Source organism: Cebus imitator, unplaced genomic scaffold (assembly GCF_001604975.1).
Source record: "Cebus imitator isolate Cc_AM_T3 unplaced genomic scaffold, Cebus_imitator-1.0 Scaffold3, whole genome shotgun sequence".
In the NCBI taxonomy this organism is placed as follows: Eukaryota; Metazoa; Chordata; class Mammalia; order Primates; family Cebidae; genus Cebus; species Cebus imitator.
In genome coordinates this window covers 9,651,919-9,678,037 of record NW_016107318.1, presented here as the reverse complement: position 1 = coordinate 9,678,037, position 26,119 = coordinate 9,651,919, and the positions used below count along the sequence as shown (strand labels likewise).

At 35.0% G+C, this 26,119-nt stretch overlaps 1 long non-coding RNA gene across 1 annotated transcript in view; it reads left to right on the top strand.

The window, feature by feature from the left end:
• LOC108306740 overlaps positions 1 to 26,119 on the top strand; it is a 223,006-nt gene that overhangs the window by 53,375 nt on the left and 143,512 nt on the right. The gene's annotated exons all lie outside the window — the stretch shown is intronic.

Below are 26,119 nucleotides of genomic sequence, written 5' to 3'. Positions count from 1 at the left end.
TTTGACTTTTTAGTAATAGCCATTCTGACTGGTATGAGATAGTATCTGATTGTGGCTTTGATATGCATTTCTCTGGTGATTAGTGATGTTGAACATTTTTTCATGTAATTATTAGCTACTTGTATGTCTTCTGTTGAGTAGTATCTGTTCATGTCTTTTGCCCACTTTTTAATAGAGTTACTTTTTTGATTGTTGAATTTCTTTCCTTCCTCCCTTTCTTCCTTCTGTTTGTTTCACTCTTGTTTCCCAGGATGGAGTGCAGTGGCACAACCTTGGCTCACTGCAACCTCTGCCTCCAAAGTTACAGCGATTCTTCTGCCTCAGCCTCCAGAATAGATGGGATTACAAGCACCCGCGATCACGCCCAGCTAATTTTTTGTATTTTTGGTAGAGACAGTGTTTCATCATTTTGGCCAGGCTGGTCTCGAACTCCTGACCTCAGGTGATCTGCCTGCCTAGGCCTCCTAAAGGGTTGGGATTGCAGGCATTAGTCACTGCACCTGGCTGAATTGTCTAAGTTTCTTATAGATTCTAGGTATTACACTTTTATCAGATGCATAGTTTTCGAATATGATTATCTCATTCTGTGGGTTGTCTGTTTGCTCTATTGAGAGTTTCTTTTGCTGTGTAGAAGTTCTTTAGTTTAAGTAGTTCCCTCTTGACTATTTTTCATTTTTTTTGCAGTTGTTTTTGAGGACTTAGCATAAATTCTTTCCCAAGGAATGCCCAGAATGATACTTCCTTTTTTTTTTTCTAGAATTCGTAATTTGAGGTCTTACATTTAAATCTTTAATCCATCTTGCATTATCTACCTTTTTATGATAAAGTAAAATAAAATTGCAAACCTATTCTATTTCCTTTGCTCAAATAGGTTTAAAAATTGCTATAAAAAGGAAGAAAGGAATGAGTTATAATTAAACTTAAGAGCTTCCACACAGCAAAGAAACTGTAGGCTGAATAAACAGGCAACCTACAGAATGGGAGAAAATTTATGCAAACTATGCACCTGACAGAGTTCTAACTAACATTCAGCATCTATAAGGAACTTAAACAAATTGACAAGAAAAAACAAACAATCTTGTTAAAAAGTGGGCAAAGGATATGAACAGACACTTACCAAACAAAGACATACATGAGGCTAATAAGCATATAATAAAAAAGCTCAGTATCACTGATCATGTGTCACTGATCATGAGAGAAATGCAAATCAAAACCACAAGGAGATACCATCTCATGCCAGTCAGAATGGCTATTATAAAAAAGTTCCCCCCAACCACCAAAAAAAAATTAACAGATTCTGGTGAGGTTGCAGAGAAAAGGGAACCCTTATACACTGTTGGTGGGAGTTTAAATTAGTTCAAGCATTGTGGAAAGCAATATGGCAATTCCTCAGATATCTAAATGCAGAACTATCATTTAACCCAGCAATCCCTTTACTGGGTATATACCCAAATGAATATAAAGCATTCTATCACAAAGACACATGCATGTGAATGTTCATTGCAGGAGTGTTCATAATAGCAAAGGCATGGAAAAAAAACTAAATACCTATCAAGGACAGACTGGATAAATAAAATGTGGTACATATACACAATGGAATATTATGCAGCCCTAAAAAGAATGAGATCATGTCTTTTGCAAGAACATGAATGGAGCTGGAGGCCATCATCATTAGCAAATGAATGCAGGAACAGAAAAGCGAGTATCACATGTTTTCACTTGCAAGTGGACCTAAATGATTTAAATTTATGAATGCAAAGAAGGAAACAAAAGACACTGGGGTCTACTTCACGGGGAAGTGTAGGAGGATGGACTGTGGCAGAAAAAATAACTATTGAGCATTGGGCTGAACACCTGGGTGATGTAATGCTTTGTACAACAGACCCTCATGACACGCGTTTATCTATGTAACAAACTTTCACATGTACCCCTAAAGCTAAAATATATTTTTTAAAACAGGAAACAAGGAGGCATAACAAAACAAAACAAGAATAATTCAGCAATAGAGTCACAGGCTTAAACAAAACTAAGAAAAATAAGGAAAATCAAATTCAAATGACTGCTGGTACATATTTGAAATAGGAAAACATGTCACAAAATGGCATTCTACAGTAAGAGTTGAGAAGATATAATGAGCATATAAACTGCATTTTTTTTTTTTTTTTGAGACAGAGTTTCGCTCTTGTTACCCAGGCTGGAGTGCAATGGCGCAATCTCGGCTCACCGCAACCTCTGCCTCCTGGGTTCAGGCAATTCTCCTGCCTCAGCCTCCTGAGTAGCTGGGATTACAGGCACGTGCCACCATGCCCAGCTAATTTTTTTTTGTAGTTTTAGTAGAGACGGGGTTTCACCATGTTGACCAGGATGGTCTCGATCTCTTGACCTCATGATCCACCCGCCTCGGCCTCCCAAAGTGCTGGGATTACAAGCTTGAGCCACCGCGCCCGGCCTGCATTTTTATTTTCTAATACTGGTTGGTAGAATCACCTACTTTTCTTTTATCTTATTACTCTCCTGGATTCCTATCAAATACAGAAAAGTCAGGGCACCATTACTTTAATGGTCTAGATATAAAGGATTTGGGTTATAATATTGACTTTTGATCCAGACAAGTTTGAATTCTGACTCCGACATCTTCATGAGGATGGCTTTAGACAATAAACTTTAATTCTCTAAGCCTCAGATTTCATAATTTTAAAATAATGGTACCAATAGCTAACTTACAATGTTACTCTGAGTATTAAATGTGATCAATCATATAATGCTTAGCAGTTAGTACCTAGTCATCAATAACTGGTATTTATTACTATTAGAGGGAATGCTCTATACAGATACATAAGGACAGTTGATTCTAGGATGAATAAAATAGTTTTTCATCATGGATGTTATTAGCACCAAAAGACTTTTGGGGCACATGAGAGAAGCAGATTAGGTAACATTAGTATGGGGGGATCCTCTGTCACCCCTGTCCAGCCTCATTAAGATGAATGTATTAGCAAGAAATCCTCAGTTCAACCTATGGGTTATCAAATGTGGGTACAGGAGAAAGGAATTAGTATGCTCTGTATACTTGCTATATATCAGCCACCACTTAAGCTGCATGACAAGTGCTATTTTATTTATTTCTCATACGGATCTATTTGCCCTGTTTTTCAGAGGAAGAAAGTGTAACTCAGAGTGATAAAGCAGTTTGCCTAAAATCACACAGGATGTGGGATTTTTGTTTGTTTGTTTGAGACAGTCTCACTCTGTTGCCAGGCGCCAGGCTGGAGTGCAGTGATGAATATCATCTCACTGCAATCTCTGCCTCCTGGGTTCAAGCAATTCTCCTGCCTCAGCCTCCCAAGTAGCTCAGAATACAGGCACGCTCCACCACACCCAGGTAATTTATTTTTGTATTTTTTAGTAGAGACAGGGTTTCACCATGTTGGTCAGGATGGTCTCGATCTCTTGACCTTGTGATCCGCCCACCTCAGACTCCCAAAGTGCTGGGATTATGATTTGAAGCTGAAAGGATCTAGCTCAAAAGTGTATTATCTTTTGATTCTGGGATGCTGACTTCTTTTATGCCTTGAATTCATCGGATTTTTCTGTACTTTCAAGACAACTCTTTTAGAGATGAGAAATCAAGTGGAACTGATTGTTTTATATCTAGAAATAAGCAAAATAAATATGGTAAAATTCAAATGTGATCCAATTCCCAAAGAGTCATTTTTTACCTCAGTACATTTATTTTTAATATCTTTTATTAAGTGTATATATTTATTTTAATAGTGAGGCCTTATTTTTCCTTTATAAGGAACAACAGAGATCCTTTGAGGCTAAGGATGCTGTCTTCCAGGCATTGCCTAGTGAACTGGGAGTAATGTAATATCCCAAAGCCAGAGAAATATCTTTGTGGGGTTTTAAAAATGGCTTATGGACTCAAAACAATGACCTATCATACTTGCCATTTTTAAATAATGCATATTTTATGACCCTTTGTGCATAACTAAAACAACTAAAGGTAGCTTAAGTATGTGATGACTTTGTTAATTATATATTGGAGCATCTCAAAGAGCTAAAGTATAAGAATGAAGCCAGGCCTCAATTAAAATAAGGAAAGTGGTCAGGAATTTACTTTTTTATCTCTTCTTCTGATATTGATTTTGTAAATAACTTTCTCTGTTTCTCTGTTTACCTAGTGAAATATGGCTGCATGAAAATACATAAATGTACATGTTACATTTTGAAACAAATAAACCTCTAGCCACTCACTCAATGTCTCTGAATCCTGTAATCACTGGAGCTTTCCTGGCAGATGGGGGATCAGTAAATGATAATGCTTTAATAAGATTTGCCCCTTGTGCAGTTTTACTCTGGTTTCATCCTGCCTTTGCCTTTGCTGTGGTCAGCACATATTTGCCTTTTGCAATGGGAAGTCAGAGGTGCCAGCTGTATTGAAAGGGAAACTGTGGTGTATGTGCCTCTCTATTAAAAACCAAGCAATGACATATATACTATTTATGTATGCTTGATTATACGCATTTATGATAATAATTTGCAAGGTTTGCTGACCCTGGTTCGATGCAACTGTTGATTTCTGATTCATCCATTTCTATTAAAGTATTTGTAGATGTATGCAGATATTATTGTTCGAATGGAAATACTTTAAAATGTATTTATTTTTGCAAAATAAATTCCTAGAAAATGCTAGATTTGGGGGGATCAATCAACTTTTATTTTCTTATAAAATGAGCCTGTCAACCTTACATCCAAATACTGTTATCAAAAAGTAAAATTTTTCACATTCAATGCCAACAGGTCTTGCTTTTTATTATGTTTATAATTACTACAAGACTAATTTTATGGGAAGTAATGCTCTTAGTTTATTGAGGCAATAAATTTTCCTCATCCATAGGTTATATGTGTGTGTATATAGTTTATAGCTTTTATATACAAAAATTAAATTTCTTATATTTTTAGTTCTAAAGAAATATATTTAGTAAACCTTGCAATGAGGATTTATATAATTCATGGTAGGAATATAAAATAATAAAATAGGACTTAGGCCTTGGGGCATGACTATCAGGATTTCACTCTTTAACTCTCTACTTCTTCCTGTAAGTCGCTGAAACATTTTTGCATCATTTTTTCCAATTGTAAAATGGCAAATGGAGTTTTGTGAGAACTTTTAGCACAATGCCAACAAAAAATAATTACCCTATACATTTTGTATGCAATCATTAATTTTAACAATGATTATAGTGGTAATATAAACTTAAGAATAATATTAACCAATAATTAGTGACAAAATAATAATATTGGTAATAAGCTAAACAAAAAAAGAAGAGTTGATGAATTTTAGAAACTAATACTATTTCAGTAAATATATTCATTTTTAATTATACCTTATTGCTCACCTGCTATCCCAAAATTAAACTGATTATTTTACTAATGCAATGATATACCTAGAATCTGAAATAAGAACTTCTACCTTTTGTTAATAGCAATGTGCGTAGTTTGAATAAACAAACAAAAATTCACCTTTAGAATGCAGTTTTTTTGCATTTCTCTAATGCCCAGTGATGATGAGCATTTTTTCATATTTGTTGGCCTCATATATGTCTTATTTTGAAAAGTGTCTGTTCATGTCATTCGCCACTTTTGAATGGGTTTATTTGTTTTTTTTCATGTAAATCTGTTTTAGTTTTTTGTAGATTCTAGATAATAGCCCTTTGTCAGATACCATCTCTGGCCAGTTAGAGTGGCGTTCATTAAAAAATCTGGAGACAACAGATGCTGGAGAGGATGTTGAGAAATAGGAAAACTTTTACACTGTTGGTGGGAACGTAAATTAGTTCAACCATTGAGGAAGATAATGTGGTGATTCCTCAAGGACCTAGAAATAGAAATTCCATTTGACCCACTAATCCCATTACTGGGCTATATATCCAAAGGATTATAAATTGTTCTGTTATAAAGACACATGCACACATATGTTCATTGTGGCACTGGTTACAATAACAAAGACCTGGAACCAACCCAAATGCCCATCAGTGATAGACTGGACAAGGAAAATGTGGCATGTGTACACCATGAGATACTATGCAGCCATAAAAAACGATGAGTTCCTGTCCTTTGTAGGGATATGGATGAATCTGGAAACCATCGTTCTCAGCAAACTGACACAGAACAGAAAATCACACACTACATGTTCTCACTCATAGGTAGTGTTGAACGATGAGAACACATGCACACAGGGAGGGAAGCATCACACACTGGGGTCTGTTGGGAGGTACTAGGGGAGGAGCAGCGGGGGATAGGGAGGTTGGGGAGGGATAACATGGGGAGAATGCCAGATACAGGTGACAGGGGGATGGAGGCAGCAAAGCACATTGCTGTGTATGTAGCTACGCAACAATCCTTCATGACCTGCACATGTACCCCAGAACCTAAAGGAAAATGAAATATATATATATATATATATATATATATGAATACAGTTTATCTGGAAATTCTAGAAAGTAGCTTAGAAGCAATGAGAATACCAAGAAATAAATTTGGTTTTATATAAACCTAGACATTTCTGGAAAAAAAAATACCAGACTTGATATTTTGACTTACACATTAAAAATACCATTTAAAAATAATTTTTTCAACCAGAAGATATGTAATAGTTACCTTAAATAGTATGTATTTTATATAAATAATTGAAAAAAGAAAGTCAAAGGAGAAGGCTGTGTTTTAGAGAAAGGATAAAAATTTAAAAAAAATTAAGGATGGAATTTCACTATGTTTCCCATGCTGGAGCACAATGGCTATTCACAGGCATGATTATGATGAACTCTTGAGCTCAAGGAGTCCTTCCATTTCAGCCTCCCAAGTTGCTGGGACAACAAGCGTCTACCACTTCACCTGGTGAGAGATACTTTTTAAAATTCCTGAAATGGAAAGGAAGTAACAACATGAATAAGGAATAAATACAGCATTGACATGTTTTATTTTAGCAATGGTAATTGGTACAAAAATTTAAGGTCCACAACTCTAGTGACCAGATTAATAAATATGTTGTGATGGTTGCTTTGTTGTGTCAACTTTACTGGGCTAAGGGATGCCCAGATAGTAAAACATTATTTCTCTGTGTCTGTGAAGGTGTTTCCAGAAGACATTAGCATTTGAATCAGGAAACCAAGTAAGAAAAATATACACTGACCAATGTCAGTGGACATCCACAAATCCACTGAGGACAGAAACAGAACAAAAAGGCAGAGGAAGAGTGAATTTGTTCTTCCTTTTCTTGATCTGGGATGTTGAGCTTCTCCCACCCTTGACATTGAACTCATGGTCTTAGACATTCTTGACTTCAGGACTTGTTCCCTTTTCCTAACCAGTGCCCTCTCTCACCTCAGGTTCTCAAGTCTTTAGCCTTAGAATGGGAGTTACACCACTGGTTCTCTGGGTTTCAGACTCTGACTGAATTGAACATCTGGCTTTACCAGTCCATCAGCTTTCAAACAACGTATTATGAGACTTTTCTGCCTCTATAATCATGTGAGCAAATTTCTATAATAAATGCCCCCCATCTCTCTCTCCTCTCTTTCCCTCCACCTCCCCGTCTCCAACTCCATTATTCCTATTGGTTCTGTTTCTCTGGAGAATCCTGACTGAAACATAAGTATCTGAAGAAAACATTATAAAATAAAATTCAAAAATTCTTGATTTTTTTCCCAGAATTGTATGGACTCAATACTCTGGGAAACCTTTCAGATTTACTATATTAGTGTAGTACAGTAGTAGCCAATCTGCTGAATACTATACACTGAATAAAATAATTTTGATACAATCTGTAGCTTTCAAAAAATTGAGGAAAATTTTAAAAGTCACCCTGCATACACAAATAGGAACACTACAAATGTTAAATATAGGCCTGAAGGCAAAAATCTGTAAGGAAATAGAAGGTATGTGGTCACTATAAATGGTATTTTAAAATAGTAGTGTAATTCTCACTATAGAAACACTAAATCTTGGATCATCAATAAGTGGAAGTCTTTAAAACAAAAAACCTGTTTAAACTAGGAACTTTGAGAGAATTAGAGTCTTGCACAAGAAGGGGAAAATATTTCTGCAGGAAATCTTCCCAAATTTAGGCCCGAAGGATGTTCACAATTAGAATATTGCAAGAGTAATTTCATAATTTTCCAATCAAATATCACTAAGTACATAAAGAAATAAGCTAACATGTGTAGGAGTCATCAGAAACAATGGATAATATCTTTGAGATACTGAAGTCTTTAGTGTTTATGATTGGCAAAGTCAATAGCTAAAATGAAAAATAGAGATCTATTGTACTGGGTACTGCCTATAGTAAATGATACTGTATCACATATTTAAAAGTTCATTAAAAGGTTAGATCCCATGTTAAGTGTTCTTATCACAAAATAAATACATCAATAAAGAGGTCAAGAGAAAGCTTTTGGAGGTGTTGGATAGGTTTATGTGGTGATGGTTTTATGATATATACTTATTTCCAAACACATAGAGTATTATACATTAAATATGTACATATTTTATATGTCAATCATACCTAAACATTGTAGTAAAAACAAATGATGGAAAAAGTGGACTCATATAGAAAGGCAAGAAGCTTTTTAAAAATATCAGAATGATTGGCAAATCTGAAACAGCCCAAGTAAACTCCTAGGGAAAAGATACATAATTTATTAAAAGTAAACTTTCAAATATCATTAGAAAAACAAATTAGACGCAGTTCAAGATAAAACAGAGGACTTGAAGACAAACCTGAAGAAATTATATGAAATGGATCATAGAGAGACACAGAACTAGTTAAGTAAAAATAAAGTAATGCAGAGGAAGAGTAACTGTTTACATAGTTTCCTAGAAGAAAGAATAGAGTTGAAGCTTTAAAATCAGAGAGATTCGACAGATAATATATATAAGATATGGCCTCATATAAGAAAATTAGACTGGCAGTTTTCAATACTAATACACCTAATAAATGGAAGCATATGTGTAAATCTAAACAGCCATTGTACATAAAAATCTATATCTAATTTATGGGGTTACTATATGGAAAATGAGTAGCATATACATCTGGAAGTATGTAATAAAAGTTGAATTATTCTAGGGTTTTTGAATTAATCAGAATAAGATTTTACTTCAGGTTATATTAAGATAATATACACAGTTAAATTTCAAGCATAGCTATCATAAGAATAGAATAAAATGTGTAATTTCCAAACCGGTAAAGGGGAAACAATGGAAAATGATAAAAAGAAGGAAACAAACAAATTATACCAACCAAATATGGAGGATAGGGAGAAAGAGTGGGCATTAGGGAAGAAGTATAAGTAAAACATGTATGAATTGAATAGAAAGATAGTAACCTCTGATTCTACTTGTAAGGAGTTTGGAAGTTCCCTCTACTAACAAGTTGTATAAAGCTGAACAAACTGAAAAATCTGCAACTCTTAGATTCATAAGAGAAGTGAGGTCACAGGATCAACCACTGTCTCCAAACTAGGAAGGACATACAGGTGCCTACAGAAAATCCCAACTTCTCAGGGAAGAAATTCATGACCTTAAACATCTGTAGGAGCCAGTGCCAAGTTCATCATATCCAGTTATCAAGAAACATTTGAAAGTATACCAAATGACAAAAAAAGTTTCAAGAGACAGAGCAAACATCAGAACCAGACAGGGACATTGGAATTGTCATATCAAGAATTTAAAACAGCTGTGAATAATTGGCTAAGGACTCTGGTGGATTAAAGAGACAAGATACAAAAATAAATGAGCAATGTAAGCAGATAAGTGAAAATCTTAAGAACAAATCAAAAGGAAACGCTAGAGATAAAAATCACTATAACAAGAATGAAGAATGCCTTTGATGTGTTTTTTAGTAGATTGGATTCAGCTGAGAAAAGAATATTCAAGCTTAAGATAACTCAATAAAAACCTCTAATACTTAAGAGCAAAGACAGCAAAGAACAATAACAACCAAAGAACAGAGTATTCAACAATTGTGGGGCCAGGCATCCTGGCTCATGCCTGTAATCCCAGCACTTTGGGAAGCCAAGGTGGGTGGATCACTTGAGGCCAGGAGCTCAGGACCAGCCTGGCCAATATAGTGAAAGCCCACTATCTTGGGGTTTCTCTACCAAAAAAAAAAAATTTTAACAAAAGAAAATTTATTATTAAAAATATAAAATTTAAATTTTTATCTACTAAAAAAATATAAAAATTAGCTGAGCATGGTGGCAGGCACCTGTAATCCCAGCTACTCAGGAGACTGAGGCAGGAGAATACTTTGAGCCCAGGCGGCAGAGGTTGCAGTGAGCAGAGATTACACCACTACACTCTAGCCTGGGTGACAGTGAGACTCTCTCAAAAAAGAATTCTGGGATAAGTAATGAGAATATTAGAAAGAGAGAAAGGAACATAAAATATTTGAAATGATAATGAAGAATTTCCCCAGATTAATGTCAGACACCAAACTTCAGATCCAGAAAGATACCAAACAAGATAGATGCCAACAAGCACACAACAACAAAACATAAAAGACAAAACAGTATAAGTAGGCATATCATTTCCAAGCTATAGAAAATCAAAGATAAATTAAAAATATGAAAGAAGCAGAAGGAAAAAAAAACACCTTACATTTAGACAAATAAAAGGAAAAATTGCGTCTGACTTTCCCTCAGAAACTAGGCATGCAAGAAAAGAGCAGAGTAAAATATTTAGTGTTGAGAACAAAAACAAAGCAAAAATCCACCAACCTAGAATTCTGTAGCCTGAAAAATTATCTTCAAAGCTTATTAAGCCCACATTTTCCCGAAAGACATCTGCTCTCATGAACAGTGCCTCAATAAACATACGTGTTCATGTTTCTTTATAGTTGAATGTTTTATAATCCTTTGGGTATATATTCAGTAATAGTATTGCTGGGTCAGATCCTATTTCTAGGTCTAGATCCTTGAGGAATCACCACACTGCCTTCCACAATGGTTGAACTAATTTACATTCCTACTCACAGTGTAAAATTTTTTCTATTTCTCCACCTCCTCTCCAGCATCTGTTGTCTCCAGATTTTTTAATGATCGCCATTTTAACTGGCGTGAGATTAGGTATCTCAACGTGGTTTTGATTTGCATTTCTCTAATGACCAGTGATGATGAGCATTTTTTTCATATTTGTTGGCTGCATTAATGTCTCTTTTGAGAAGTGTCTGTTCATATACCTTGTCCACTTTTTGATGGAGTTGTTTGTTTTTTTCTTATAAATTTGTTTATGTTCTTTGTAGATTCTGGTTATTAGTCTTTTGTCAGATGGGTAGATGGCAAAAATTTTTTCACATTTTATTGGTTGCCAGTTCACTCTAATGATAGTTTCTTTTGCTGTGCAGAAGTTTTTAAGTTTGTCTTAATGCCCATTTGTCTTAAAGCCCATTTGTCTATTTTGGTATTTTCTGACATTGCTTTTGGTGTTTTAGTAATGAAGTCCTTGCCTATGCCTATGTCCTGAATGGCATTGCTTTGATTTTCTTCTAGGGTTTTTATGGTGTTAGGTCTTATGTTTAAATCTTTAATCCATCTGGAGTTAATTTTTGTATAATGCATAAGGAAGGGATCCAGTTTCAGCTTTCTGCATATGGCTAGCCAACTTTCCCAACACCATTTATTAAATAGGGAATCTTTTCCCTGTTGCTTGTTTTTGTCAGGTTTGTCAAAGATCAGATGGTTGTAGATGTGTGGCATTACTTCCAAGGCCTGTTCTGTTCCATTGGTCTATATCTCTGTTTTGGTACCAGTACCATGCTGTTTTGATTACTGTAGCCTTGTAGGATAGTTTGAAATTGGTAGCATGATGCCTCCAGCTTTGTTCTTTTTGCTTAGAATTGTCTTGCCTATCCGGTCTCTCTTTTGGTTACATATGAAGTTTAAGGTGGTTTTTCCAATTCTGTAAAGAAAGTCAATGGTAGCTTGATGGGGATAGCATTGAATCTATAAATTGCTTTGGGCAGTATGGCCATTTTCTCAATATTGATTTTTTCTAACCATGAGCATGGAATGTTTTTCCATCTGTTTATGTCCTCTTTTACTTCCTTGAGCAATGGTTTGTAGTTCTTCTTGAAGAGGTCCTTCACATCCCTTGTTAGTTGTATTCCTAGGTATTTTATTATCTTTGTAGCAATTGTGAATGGGAGTTTGCTCATGATTTGGCTCTCTGTTTGTCTGTTATTGGTATATAGGAATGCTTGTGATTTTTACACATAGATTTTATATTGTGAGACTTTGCTGAAGTTGCTTATCTGCTAAAGAAGATTTTGTGCTGAGATGATGGGGTCTTCTAAATATATGATCATGTTGTCTGCAAATAGAGACAATATGACTTCCTCTTTTCCTAATTGAAAATGTTTTATTTATTTCTCTTGCCTGATTGTCCTGGCCAGAACTTACAATAATATGTTGAAAGGGAGTGGTGGGAGAAGGCATCCTTGTCTTATGCCTGCTTTCAAAGGGAATGCTTCTAGTTTTTGCCCATTCAGTATGATATTGGCTGTGGGTTTGTAATAAACAGTTTTTATTATTTTGAGATACATTCCATGGATACCTAGTTTATTGAGTGTTTTTAGCATAAAGGACTGTTGAATTTTGTCAAAGGCCTTCTCTGCATCTATTGAGATAATCATGTGGTTTTAAATGTGGCACATATATAACATGGAATACTATGCAGCCATAAAAAAGGATGAGTTCATGTCCTTTGCAGGAACATGGATGAAGCTGGAAACCATCATTCTCAGCAAGCTGACACAAGAACAGAAACCAGACCCTGCATGTTCTCACTCATAAGTGAGTGTGGAACAATGAGAACACATGAGCACAGGGAGGGGAACGTCACACACTGGGGTCTGTTGCGGGGTGGGAGGGCTAGGGGAGGGATAGCAAGTAGTGGGGGGATTGGGGAGGGATAACAGGAGAAATACCTAATGTAGATTACGGGAGGATGGATGCAGGAGACCACCATGGCATATGTATACTTATGTAACAATCCTGTATGATCTGCACATGTACCTTAGAACTTAAAGTATAATTAAAAAAAGAAAGGAAAAGGAAAAAAAAGTGGGAGTTAAACATTGAGTACACGTGGACTTAACGATGGGAACAATAGACACTGGGGGCTGTTAGAAAGGGGAAGTAGGGAATGGGGGCTGCAAACTGAAAAACTACTTAGTAGGCACTATAGTCACTACTTGGGTGATGGGATCATCTGAACCCCAAACCTCAGCAACACACAATATACCCATGTAACAAACCTATGTGTATACACTGAATCAAAATAAAAGCAGAAAAAAAAAGGTATCTGCTTTCAAAGAGCAGCTGAGACACTGAACAGTTTTCAACAGCCTCATGGTGATGAGCAGATAATAAATACTCAAACTACAGACACATAAAGACATTGAGAAAATCATTAAAGCAGTCTGAGAAAAACACGATAACTTTACAAAAGCAACAAGGATGATACAAAGAAACTTATCTCGAGAAAAAGTAGAAGGAAAAATAAAACAAAACATGTTCAAAATAATTAAAGAAAAAATGTAAAATTTACAATTTTATAACCAGTGAAAACATGTTTTATGAAAAGAAGACAATACATTTTCAGTCACTGTTAGTTTTTCACTATTGTGCCTTGTATGCCTGTGTTAAATGTACCCCACAAATATATACACTGATTATGTACCCACAAAAATTATAAATTAAAAGTATTTTTAAAAACTAACATGTTCTTTATGTGAGTTCATAGTAATTTCACATGGAAGATACTTTGCTGTGATTTTTACCATCTCTAATTGTAGATTAGTTCCATCTCAAAATGGTTGCCTACTTGTCTAATAAATATATGTAATAATGATCGATATCATTGACCATTAGGAAAATACAAAGTTTAGACAGAGAATGACTAAAATTAAAAGTATTGACAATATTAGGTATTGAAAAGAATGTGGAAAAACCGGAATCCTTATGTGGTGCTAGTGGGTACGTAAATTGGTAGATCATTTTGGAAAGCTAGTTGGCTATATATATATATGTATATAAAGTTATTTGGAGATTATATATATATATATATATATATAACTTTATATAACTCTCTCTCTCTCTATATATATATATATAGATAGATAGATACATAGATATATATAGATATATAGAGATAGATATGTATATATATATATATAGAGAGAGAGAGAGAGAGTTGAACAATAAGAACACGTGAGGGGAACATCATACACTGGAGCCTGTGGGGGGTCAGGGGCTAGGGGAGGGATAGCATTAGGAGAAATATTTAATGTAGATGATAAATTGATGGGTGCAACAAACCACCATGTAACAAACCTGCACGTTCTGCACATGTATCCCAGAATTTAAAGTATAATAATAATAATAAAAGAAAGCTAAGTGATATATCTGTTTACCAGGTATATCCTCCTCAATTTGAATTTTGAAGATATCCTTTTTATGTTATCTTCTTCCCAGTCTTTTCCATCTTGTTTGCTAGGTATTCATGTATGATTCTAACATTAACTGTTTCCCCTTGATTTCTTTTCTTTACCTTTTTTGAAAATGGTTATGATTGCTTTAAAAGAAAGGTTAAAGTCAATACTTAGGGAAATAATCAATAAGTGTTCAGTGTAAATCTTTACAGTTACTACAACATTAACAACCTCATTGACTGCATGCGTATAGTGGACAGGGAAGGCAGTTAGACACTTTACACCCACCTTTACTTCATCTAAGCATCATGATAAAATCTGCAAGGTTTGTATTAATGAAATAGTTGCTGACATTTTACAGAAGAACAATGTGAAACTCGTATAGATTACATAATATTGGCAAGACTTCCTGTCTATTAAATCACAAAGTCAAGATTCAAACCAGGTCAGTCTGATTCCGAAGGCAATGTTACTCCCATTAGGCTCTGCTACCAATGAGAAAATTACAATAGTCTGGAAATAGTGGTATTTTATGAAGAGCATTTAATATTGCACAGATATTAAAAGTACAATTCTTTAAAACACTGTATGTCTTCACAGACAATGTTGTGATATTTAGCCAAGACAGAGAAAAGAGCAGTTTTTCCATACTGCTTACATTGAGTACTAAATAGAGATATGACTATGAATATATATGGTCTAAAGGATTTCTCATTAAAACAGAATTTGTCATATCTTCATCTGCATAGCAATTTTGGGTGAATTATATACCATATGGGGACTAACCTCAAAAGGCAGAATAGGATAATTTAATACTTGCTAAATAGAATTTTGCCTCTGCTAGGATTTTTCTAGTGAGCATTACTGAATACAAGAAAACTATCTCTCTTGTATATTTGTGTATATTAGATATGATAAAAACAAATAACAAGGGTAGGTGTTCATATTCCAGTAGTGACTCCTCCAAAGAAAGCATATCAATCACATATAATTAAGCACTTCCTAATTTAGGAAAAACTGTTTCACTCTAAACCGGGAAATGTAAATATCAAAATAAAGGAAGTTCCAGAAAATAAAACGTAATTTAAATACCCTCTATGTCCATTGTCACTCTGAAATTAGGGTTACTAATGTCTCTATTTTCTATGCGTACTAAATAGTAGCTACAAGAATCAACATGTGTCAAGCAAAACATTTTACAGTGAATCTGGATTGGAATTGTGCACTTACCCGAAAAGGTTTATGAATACCCCTGGTATAAATATAAATTGATCCTTGAAGAAAAATTTATAGTTAATCTTAATCATGTCCTTGAGCTGTCTTCTAGTACACAAGCATGAGCTAAGCAAATGAAAGGCATTTGTACATGTATAAAGTTTGACATGGGACTTATTTGAGTGCTCAAATTTATGGGATAACTTTTATTGGCCTATTTTCCATTTATAGCTGTAAGATAAAGCATTTACTCCATATAAGGTTAGTAATTAGCTTACACACGACTATTTATGTCACCCACATCTAAAATGACAGGAACAGTCAAGAAGCTTTATTAAAGATCTTCTCATGAATACATGATATAAAGTTTAGGAACATTAAATTTTTTTTTCTCAATGATTACTTTTTATGTATTCATTAATTTATTTTTGGAATTATTTACTGATAAAGGAAGACAGGCAAAGCAAACGTTCATTTCTCTACGTGAAGAGAATAATATAATATTGCCCAGTATGTTATAACCTATTATCTAGAAAGAGGCAAGATGAAAGATATGCAAACATCACTAAAATATTATACAGATTTCTCTATAAAATGAATATTAATGGACACATCAATAATAACTGTAAATTTTTTATCTCTGTGTTCCATTTTGCTTGTTGGAAAAATGCAAGGATTCAAGGCAGGTAGAAGGCAATTTATAGAGGATTAAAGGGTAGCCATTTGTTAAGAGCAAAATAGCTAGAACTCTGAATGATCTAGATGAGAAGGGAAAGTTTAAGTAGGAGTAAAAGGACAAAATGGAGAACTTTGTGAAAGACATTGAAAATTATGACGTTTTATTCCTTCTCACAAGTGTCTTTCCCCTTCAAAGAGAAGGAAATGCCCTGTAAATTCCAAAATAAGGGTAATAATGATAGCGAGTAGGTGGAAATGAAGTCTGTCTGTGACCTTTCCATATCGTAGAAACTGAGCCTAAGTATTCTGATGTTGTGTATAATTTCCTTCAGTATCAATGGTACTAAGAAGACGTAATAAATTGTGGTATATAAATATACTAATCTCACAGGCGGAGTATGAAAGAAGGGCTATGAGTCTAGTACTTTCTAACTGATTTCATTTTATAAGATTTAATTTTTTTCTAAAAGTTGGTCTGCAAGTTTCATTTCAGCTGTCTAATCATGGATAGAGTCGTAAGGAGAGGGAAACATAAAGAAAATCCCTGATCTTTCTCCTTCAAAACATGTAGCATTGATTTATAATTGTTTTGGAGAAGAAAGTATCCCATCATTACTGTATGAAACTTTCTAGGACAACATTTTTATGACAAAAATTCATCTGGTAGGCATATAAAAATAATGATGAGAGAAATCTGTGCATGGCATAAAGATGTAAGTGTCTTCATAAATCTATGCAAAGTATAAGTATGTTTGAACAGTAATGAAAGAAGCAATGTACTTTCATAATAAGCATAGAAATAAGGTCTTCTACTCATATTTCTAAATCTGAGTTTGCTAATCTTTAGAAAGAAAGAAGCCATCTGATCCTTTTTTTATAGCTGTGTTCATGAGTACAAACATATAAAAATATAAAATATATTTTATTTATTTTCTTTTATTCAGGAGGCACTTACATGAACATCAACTGTATTTTAGAAAACATGAAAGATTTTTAAAAGTATAAATTCCTGCTATCAAAAATTGTAGTAATGAAGACAAAAACATCTACTCAGCTAATTACAGAATAAGGTATTACCTCTTAAGTGTCGTAAGATGTCAAAGTACTGTAAGTTTAGGTTTATGGTTCTTAAAAGAACAGAGTATGTTGGGATGAAGAAAGTCAGGGAGAAAGACTTGGCATGAGTATTTAAAAATATATATAGACATTTGTGTAAATTTTTAACCAGGCCTCCTCTTCTTCACACTGTACATGTAGTATTGTGTATTCAAAATTTTGATTGTGAGTTAAGGCATATAAATGTGTAGAGACTTTATAAAAATAATGTGGGGTGATAACTAGAGAGGTCAAATTCAGGTACAATCTCAAAAAGATCACTTTTAGGTTTATAAAATACATTCTTTGTTCAAGCACAACAAGTCTACTGATCACATTTGACCCAATGTTTAACATTTTGTGACTTTATATACTTTTTAGACATCTCATTCCCGCTCCATTTGATTGATATCTATATTTTCTAATTCTAATATATTGTTATTGAAAACACAGTTATTGGTACATACTCTGTATTAGGTTCTGTGGAAGACATCAAACACAGGAGAGGTCATGAAGATATAGTCCCTGTACATTTGGAGTTTGAAACCTAGCAGTGACAGATAGTAAAGAGTAAACTAAAAAATAAACATTACAAATGGTGGTACATGTTATGAAGGGAATCGAGATGATGCAATGATAGAATATAATAAGGCAGTACCTAATTAGGAAGTGTGGTCAGAAAAAGCGCTTTGGCTGAGATAAATATAGGAAAAATTGTCTGCCATGTGACTGCTTATTGGTTGAGTTTGTGGTTGAGGCTGCTGATATTCTAGTTAGAAGCAACCACCTGGGGAAATTGGTGAGGAGTAAAAGAGGTTGGCTGCTTTGATAACTGAATGGAAGGCTGTATTGGGGCCATATCATTCAAGGTTTAATAGGAAGTGACTGAATGTAAAAACCACCACCCTGAGCTCTATGAAAGTTCCTTCCGGGCTGGGCGCGGTGGCTCAAGCCTGTAATCCCAGCACTTTGGGAGGCCGAGGCGGGTGGATCACGAGGTCAAGAGATCGAGACCATCCTGGTCAACATGGTGAAACCCCGTCTCTACTAAAAATACAAAAAATTAGCTGGGCATGGTGGCACGTGCCTGTAATCCCAGATACTCAGGAGGCTGAGGCAGGAGAATTGCCTGAACCCAGGAGGCGGAGGTTGCGGTGAGCTGAGATCGCGCCATTGCACTCCAGCCTGGGTAACAACAGCGAAACTCCGTCTCAAAAAAAAAAAAAAAAAGAAAGAAAGTTCCTTCCTTGCCTACTGATAATAGTTTGGTTCTCTTGACTTAAAGTATAGCTTTATTTTCAGTTATTTAAAACATAAAGTAATATAAAATATCATTTCTCACTCCTCGTTGATTCCTCTTTCCACCTCATTCCTAGGATGGTTTAGGCTGTTTGAGGCTATCTAAGGCTCTACAGTAGAAAGTGGAGTATGATAGGCAGAATACTAAGATGGCCTGTCAAGATTTCCAGACTCTGGTGTTCATTAAGACATTAATCTAGGTGCTGCTGTGAAGAGATTTTTCTGACATAATTAAAGTCCCAACTTGATAGACTTTAAGACTGAGAGATTATCTCAATGGATCTGACTTAATCTCTTGAACCACATTTTAAAAGAGTTTTCTTTGTCTAGTTGTAGAAAATAAAATCAAAGTTTCAAAGCTTGAAGGAGATTCAGTGTACCATTGATGACTTGCACATGAAGGGGCTAGATATGAAAAGGGCTTGAGAATGGGCTCTGGGAGTTAGGAGCAACTGCCAGTCAACAGCCAGCTAGGAAACAGAGGTCTTGGTGCTGTAAGCACAAGAAAATGAATGCCAACAAGACAGTTTAGCTGAGCATGAAAATAATTTTTTCCTAGAGCCTCCAGATGAGGACTCAGTTATCAGACATCCAGGTTTCAGTCCTGTGATACCCTAACTAGAGAACTAAGCTATTCTATGTCAGAGTATTGACCAACAGTACTGTAGGATAATAAATAGGTGTCACTGTAGGCTGGGAAGTTTATTGGCATTTGCTGTGAAGCAATAGAAAACAGGCAGCATGCTCTGTTCTTTCTACTCTTGCTTCACCTTGGTCTTTTTGTCCCTCTCCACCCATGAATAAATTGCTTCTGGTTCATCTAGGTACTAGGCTGTGGGTAGAAGAGGGTAGGATGGTTGAAAAGAAAGATGGGGTGTTTTTAAAATGACCAAAGTTCAGCTGTCTTCCAAGTGCATGGGAAAATAAACCATTCTTTATCTTCTAGACAGTATTAAGGCTTGCATGATGAAATATTTTGCTTCTGACTTCTCCAGCTGAGAAGCAGGCATCACTTTCTGTGATCATGAGTGTTACAAACTCTAGAAAATACAAGACAGCTTTCCCAAGAATTTCCTCACTGCTCTACACTTCGATTGCCCTAAGGGAAATAGAGGGTGAAGACTGTCTTTCCTTCTCAGAGGCACTCCCAATTTCTATGAGTGATTCTCTTGGGTCCCTCTAATATCACCAAGGAATAAAATACTCTGCATCTTACTCTATAGTGAAAGGAGGAGAAAATCCAGGACATGCTCTGTATTCCTATGAATTCCCATTAACTGCTAACTTTCTCTCATATAGGTTTATTAGGGATGAACACGAATATTGGAAAGACTGGTTTGGGTACCTCTTAAAATCTTGTAGGGACATTTCTTGATGATTTCTATGATTTGGGGGGGATATTTTCAATCTATTCTTAGTTTTAAAGATTTCTCTGTGAGTTGAGGTTAAATTCCCATTTAAAGCCTGTTACAAATTCTACTTTGTGAAAGTGGAAACCACCACCCTGTGTTCTATGAAAGTTCCTTTCTTACATACTCATACTAGTTTGGTTCTCTCAAGTTAAAATGTAGCTTTATTTTCAGATATTGAAAATATCTGCTTTGGGTTTTCTAAAAATCACTCTAACTACTTGGTAGAGAGTAGATTGCAGGAGGATGAAATTGGATCCTGCAACACAAGTACCTTTGAGGTAATCTAGACCTTGCTATTTAATGGGTGATCCATGGATAGCAGGATGAATGTCATTTGGGAACCTGTAAGAAAAGATGAGTCTCTGGCCTTTCTTCAGACCTTCTAAACTAGAGTATACATTTTAACAAGATGCCCAGGCAATTTGTATGCTTAATAGAAATTGTGAAGGACTTGTCTAGGTGAGATATGATGGTTGCTTATCTAGGGTGATGCATGTGGAAATGTCCGGGATAAGGGAATGGATACGAGATACATTTTTGAGATACAAATGACAGAATTTTCTGATGACTTGATTTCAGAAATGAGGAAAAGGAAGAAATCCAGTATGATTAGTTAGGTTTCTAGATTGAGTAATATAGTTGCGGTTTATGAAGTTTGGGAGAGGAATACGCTTGGTGGAAAAAAAACAAAGATTTTAACTTGATCACATAAATGTCAGGAGAGTATTTTTATAGTTATAATCCAGAGTAATGCCTACCTCTTATACTTATTGCCCATTTTCTGTTTCTACCCAATTCTGACTCCTTAGTTGAAAAACTATAATCAGTCTAGTCCATAGAAATCTAGAGTAGATAATTTCTATGGTTTAAAAAAATATTATGAGAACGACAATTACAAGGGCTTTTTCCCTAAAAATGTCTGCTTCATTAATTTTTTTATTGCCAATTCTATCCTGATAGTCAAAATTTAGTTAATAATAAATTTTTCCTCAATTGATTTTCTACGTATTGTGAGATAAAATTATCGCCCAAATATGATAAAACTGTTTCAGATCCTCACCTGAGTATTAGAATTTTAAAAGAAAAGTAACCAAGAGCTTATTCAGAAAAAGAAAAAAATATATGCAAAAGAGAAACACTTCTGTGTCTAACATAGTCATTTTCTTTTGTACAGCTTTCAAAATCAATGGTAGTAATACAAAATCAGTCCTATTTTTGAAAGGGTTAGTAGGTAATTTGTGAATACCCATTGGTGTATGTGAGTAATCATCTTTAATTGGAATATATTAGCCTGTACATCTTTTTAATTGCTATGTGTTTTCTAGCTTCCTGGTCAACAAAGAAGAGACACTAATCTAACATCTAAAGAACACAATACTTCATCATTGCCAGGGCAACGTCATTGGGAGTAAATCCCGAGGCCGAGCATCATAAGGATTTTGTAATTTTGATGGTGGTTATGGGGCAATTACAAAAATGATTCTCTAAGGTGTGCCACAAGAAAACTGCTATTACATACTCCTTTTGCTGTGTACTATTTTATTAATACTGTGTATTTAATGAGATTTTCTCTATGAGGCTTTTTCCTCCTTGTTTTTAGCTGCATGAAAAATAAATAACATGGATGGGAAAATTAGCTCAATCAAAATGGCCATAGTTTTTTTTTTTTAAATTTAAAAATAATGTCTAGTAAAAATAAAATTTTAGGTCTACTGCTAAATACTGAAGTATCCAGCCTTTATATTCCAATTTAAAGGCGAGGGGGAAAAAAAAGGTAAAAGGGGGCTAAATAACTCACTCAGATACATTCTATGAGTAAGTAGTATAGCTGAAATTTAAACACAAGTAGTTAGGCTCCTAAACCATATTCTTAACCTTGTTTTAAAGATGCTATAACTGGATAAGTCAAGAAAACTCTCTCTCTCTCTCTCTCTCTCTCTCTCTCTCTCTCTCTTTCTCCCCAACAATACAAAGAAGGAAGAAGGCATTAAATTATTTCACTGATGTGACAAAAATTTGTTCTCTCTTTTTGAAATGTAAAGAGTGCCTTTTATATCATGTTAGATAAATTTCCATGATGATATGCCTATCAGTCTCTCTCCTTAGCAAGAAATATGTAAACACATACAGTTGCATGCTTTGAAATTACATAGGCTGACTCTGAGTGCACTGCCTATAAGTTAGCTCTGGTCCATAAGGAGCAGTAATAAAAATAAATAAATAAGTAAGTAATATAAATGAGCATCTTTGATCATGATTTAATAATTGCAAATAATACTTATAGCCATTTCCCTGGAATTTTATCTCTTGATTAGAGATAATAAAAATCTTTGCAAATATTTTTACTGAATAATTGTTACTAGGATAATTTGCTGGTGTTGGGATAGCAATGAGAAGACATAGTAATCTTCAGTAAAGTTCATGACCATTTTTACTTTTTCTAATTAACATTTTGTTTACTAGAACTCCAAAAGGCACAAAGTATAGCTGGCTTATTGATATTAAACAAATCTATTTCCCCAAATATTTAGTAAACCTGCTAGTTTTCTCCTCCAATGCCTTTCTAAATATGTTGTGCTTCTAAATAGGGTCTCTATTACCCCTTTCACTGGAAACATTCTTTATATAGCTCTCATACATATTTCAGGACATTTAATGTCTATGTCCCCTGGTCATAGCAAGCCAGTAATAACCAAAACTGCCCCTACATTTCCAAATCACCCTGATTGGGAACAATGGAAAAAATCAGGGGAAAACAATAAGTAAACATTCATAGCACTTATTTACCCTCTTCTCCCCTTCTCTTGATGCACAGTAAACCAATTTGATCACTCAACAGGAAACACTTAAGAAAAAGAGAGTTTTATTAGGTATGGTATAATGGGGAAAACAATGGAAAGAAGTAAGTGATACAAGCTTCTCTCAGGAAAATCAGTCATTATCCAGACATTCTCCCTCATGATGAGTATGGCTAGAAAGCAACAGCTCATTAATCATCATTTTTCAGCCATGACTTGATGACTAATCTTTTCCAGCAGTTTGTTTTTACAAGTGAATATCATAGAAAAGGTGTATTGTCTTACAGTCTTATCCAAATAAGCCGTACAACCCTAGCACTGCTTCCTGTCAAGACTTCAGTCCTTTCATGGTCCTCTTAGCACATCCTTTTGCATCACATTGCTTTTGTCCATCACAGCTAGGTCTGGTGGTCAAAGCTAACTCTACTGTAGGATTTGGAAGCTTTTCTTATTAATTGATTTTCTTCACCGTAATTAGAGCATAGCAATACTTTGGAAATGTAAATATTTGTATTTGCACTCTGAGGAGTATAAAATTATCTCTAATTCAATATCTATTTAAGACCCAAACCTTAAAACATCTTGTACATTGGCTAATCTAATCTGACCTTAAACTTATTCAACGTAATTCAAAATTCGACATTCCTTAATGTGAAATCATCATGTATACAGCATTAAATGCAATTATTGTCTACACAGTTCATATTAATTATAGGACAGTTTGTCAAATGCTTATTATCTTTAATGGTTACCGAAAGTTACTTGCATTTTCATACATTGCAAGTTTTTAGAAATCAGGAACTGTGCTTTTTTCTGCCTTGGATGAATAAAGCCCTAGAGCAAGGCTGGGAAGAGAGGATGTTCCAAACAAATTTTTCATTTGAAATATTTGTGTTTCATTTGGCTTTCAGACATGATATGCAAGAACTATCTTCTGTGAAATCATTTCACTCCTTTGCACTCATCTAAAGCCAATTATTAAGACATCTATGCTCAATGTCAATGAGATATACAGCACTGTGATTTACCAGGTGACTTCATTACTGGCTTTGGCATTGTCAGTTTTTTAACAAACTGCTTACAGATAAAGTAATAAGAGTACTAGAAAACATATTGCCTGTAGGAGCTGTTGTGATTGAGGGCAAAAGAGAAGACAGTATGTACATTTCTCGGAAATATGAATAATTAAAGATTCCTTTAAATTAGAGTCACCTTGTAGCTGAAGCCACATCTTAAAAGAAACAAAAAATTTTGCTGTGCATTCTATTTGAAGCTTTGTTATGCAACTGTGTTATAGGTGCTATGCCAGTTCAAGTGTTTAAAATGTATGTATTGTGATGGGCTGAAATGTGGTCATTTTTCAATTATATGAATTCATTTATACTACTGGTAATGATAATGACAACAAAACTTCATCTTTTATGTATAAATCACAACTAAATCTGTAACTACTTTAGAAAGTGCTTACCTAAAAATCAGTATCGTTAGTTTGCATGAGAGTACTTTTTTGTTAACATGCCTCATTATTTTGATTTTTAAAGAATGAAAACTGTTTCCTGAACATTGAGTAAATAGAATGAAATTTATATTACTGGCTGTTAGCACTTGCTGCTTAAGCAAAATTATGAACACATTAGAAAGGCCAAAAGGCCCTGATTGTCATTATGAAAGCATATGCTTTGACTCTGAGGTATGCTCAGAAATAGTTCCTTTTCTTGGGCCTTTTTCTTTGTCTTATATGTTCTATTTTTATCTATTTTGACATATCACTATCAAAACTACCTGTCAGGTGTTATATCTGCTCAGAGTCCTTGTCCCTAAGCAGACTGATGTAATAAACATTAACATTATCTAAGCGTTTCACACATAAACCCATTACCCCATCCAGAAACCATACTTACTCTATCAGAAAGGCTTAATAGAAATTTAAGTATTTGCTGTCACTTTCCTGGGAACACTAAAGTAGATTTTAGGAAACACTAAGGGCTTCGCATGCTCAATTCCTCTTATGAAGGAAGGGACCAGATCAGGGTCCCTTCCATAAGTGGCCAGGCTTTCTGTCATCTGATTGGGCAACTATGACATGATGTACTGTACTGGGGATATGCACCCTAGCAAAGACAGACATATTTCTATGCTGGCTAGAAACAACACCATTGCTCAATACTGTTGTCTCAAACTGGAAAATGACCTACTGATTCATTTAGATTATATCTCTTGGGAAGATTGAATATGAAGCAGAGAGAAAAGGAGGAAATCATAATAGAAGATAGTAGATGGGAATACAGTAGGCATAGAGGCCAAAAAGTAGAAAGGAGAAGAGTGACTTAGTCTGTTACAAAGCCCCTAGATAGGGTGTATTAGATGCTCCCTGTTAAGGGAAAGACAAGATGAGAAGTTCAACAGGCTGATATTGGTGCTGCAGAGCCACTGCTGCATCCTGAATGGCAAAGTGTACTTATCAAATTTTTCTGCAGAAACACTTTCTTAAGTTCCCTCTTTCATGTAGCTTTACAAGTAAAACTTCCTTACATGAAATAACCTCTACATCTCTCTTGTACTATAAGCTGTAAAATATAAACTAATGAAATTCCTCCATGTGCTCCTTTCACCATTGCACAAGATTTTATAGCATTATCTCTGCAAATGCGGGTAATTTCATGTAGAGCTCAGCGGAGTGTCTCTGGATAACTCTGGTTGCCTTTACTCATTTCATCTGTATCACAGGTACCCTCTAATTTATGGTTCCAAAGTCCTAGTACTTTGGATTGAGACTTATGCTTATTTGTTTTAACTGAGTCTTTTTTTTTTTTTTCTTTTTCTTTTTTTGTTATTCCTTAAGCTCTGGGATACATGTGCAGAACATGCAGGTTTATTATGTAGGCATACATGTGCATGGTGCTTTGCTGCACTCATCAACCATTACCTATGTTTTAAGCCCATCATGCATTAGGTATTTGTCCTAATGCTCTCCCTCTCCTTGCCTCCCCCACCCCCCTGAGAGGCCCTGGTGCATGATGTTTCCCTCTCTGTGTCCATGTGTTCTCATAGTTGAACTCCCACTCATGAGTAACAACATATGGCGTTTGGTTTTCTGTTCCTGTGTTAGTTTGCTGAGAATTATGGTTTCC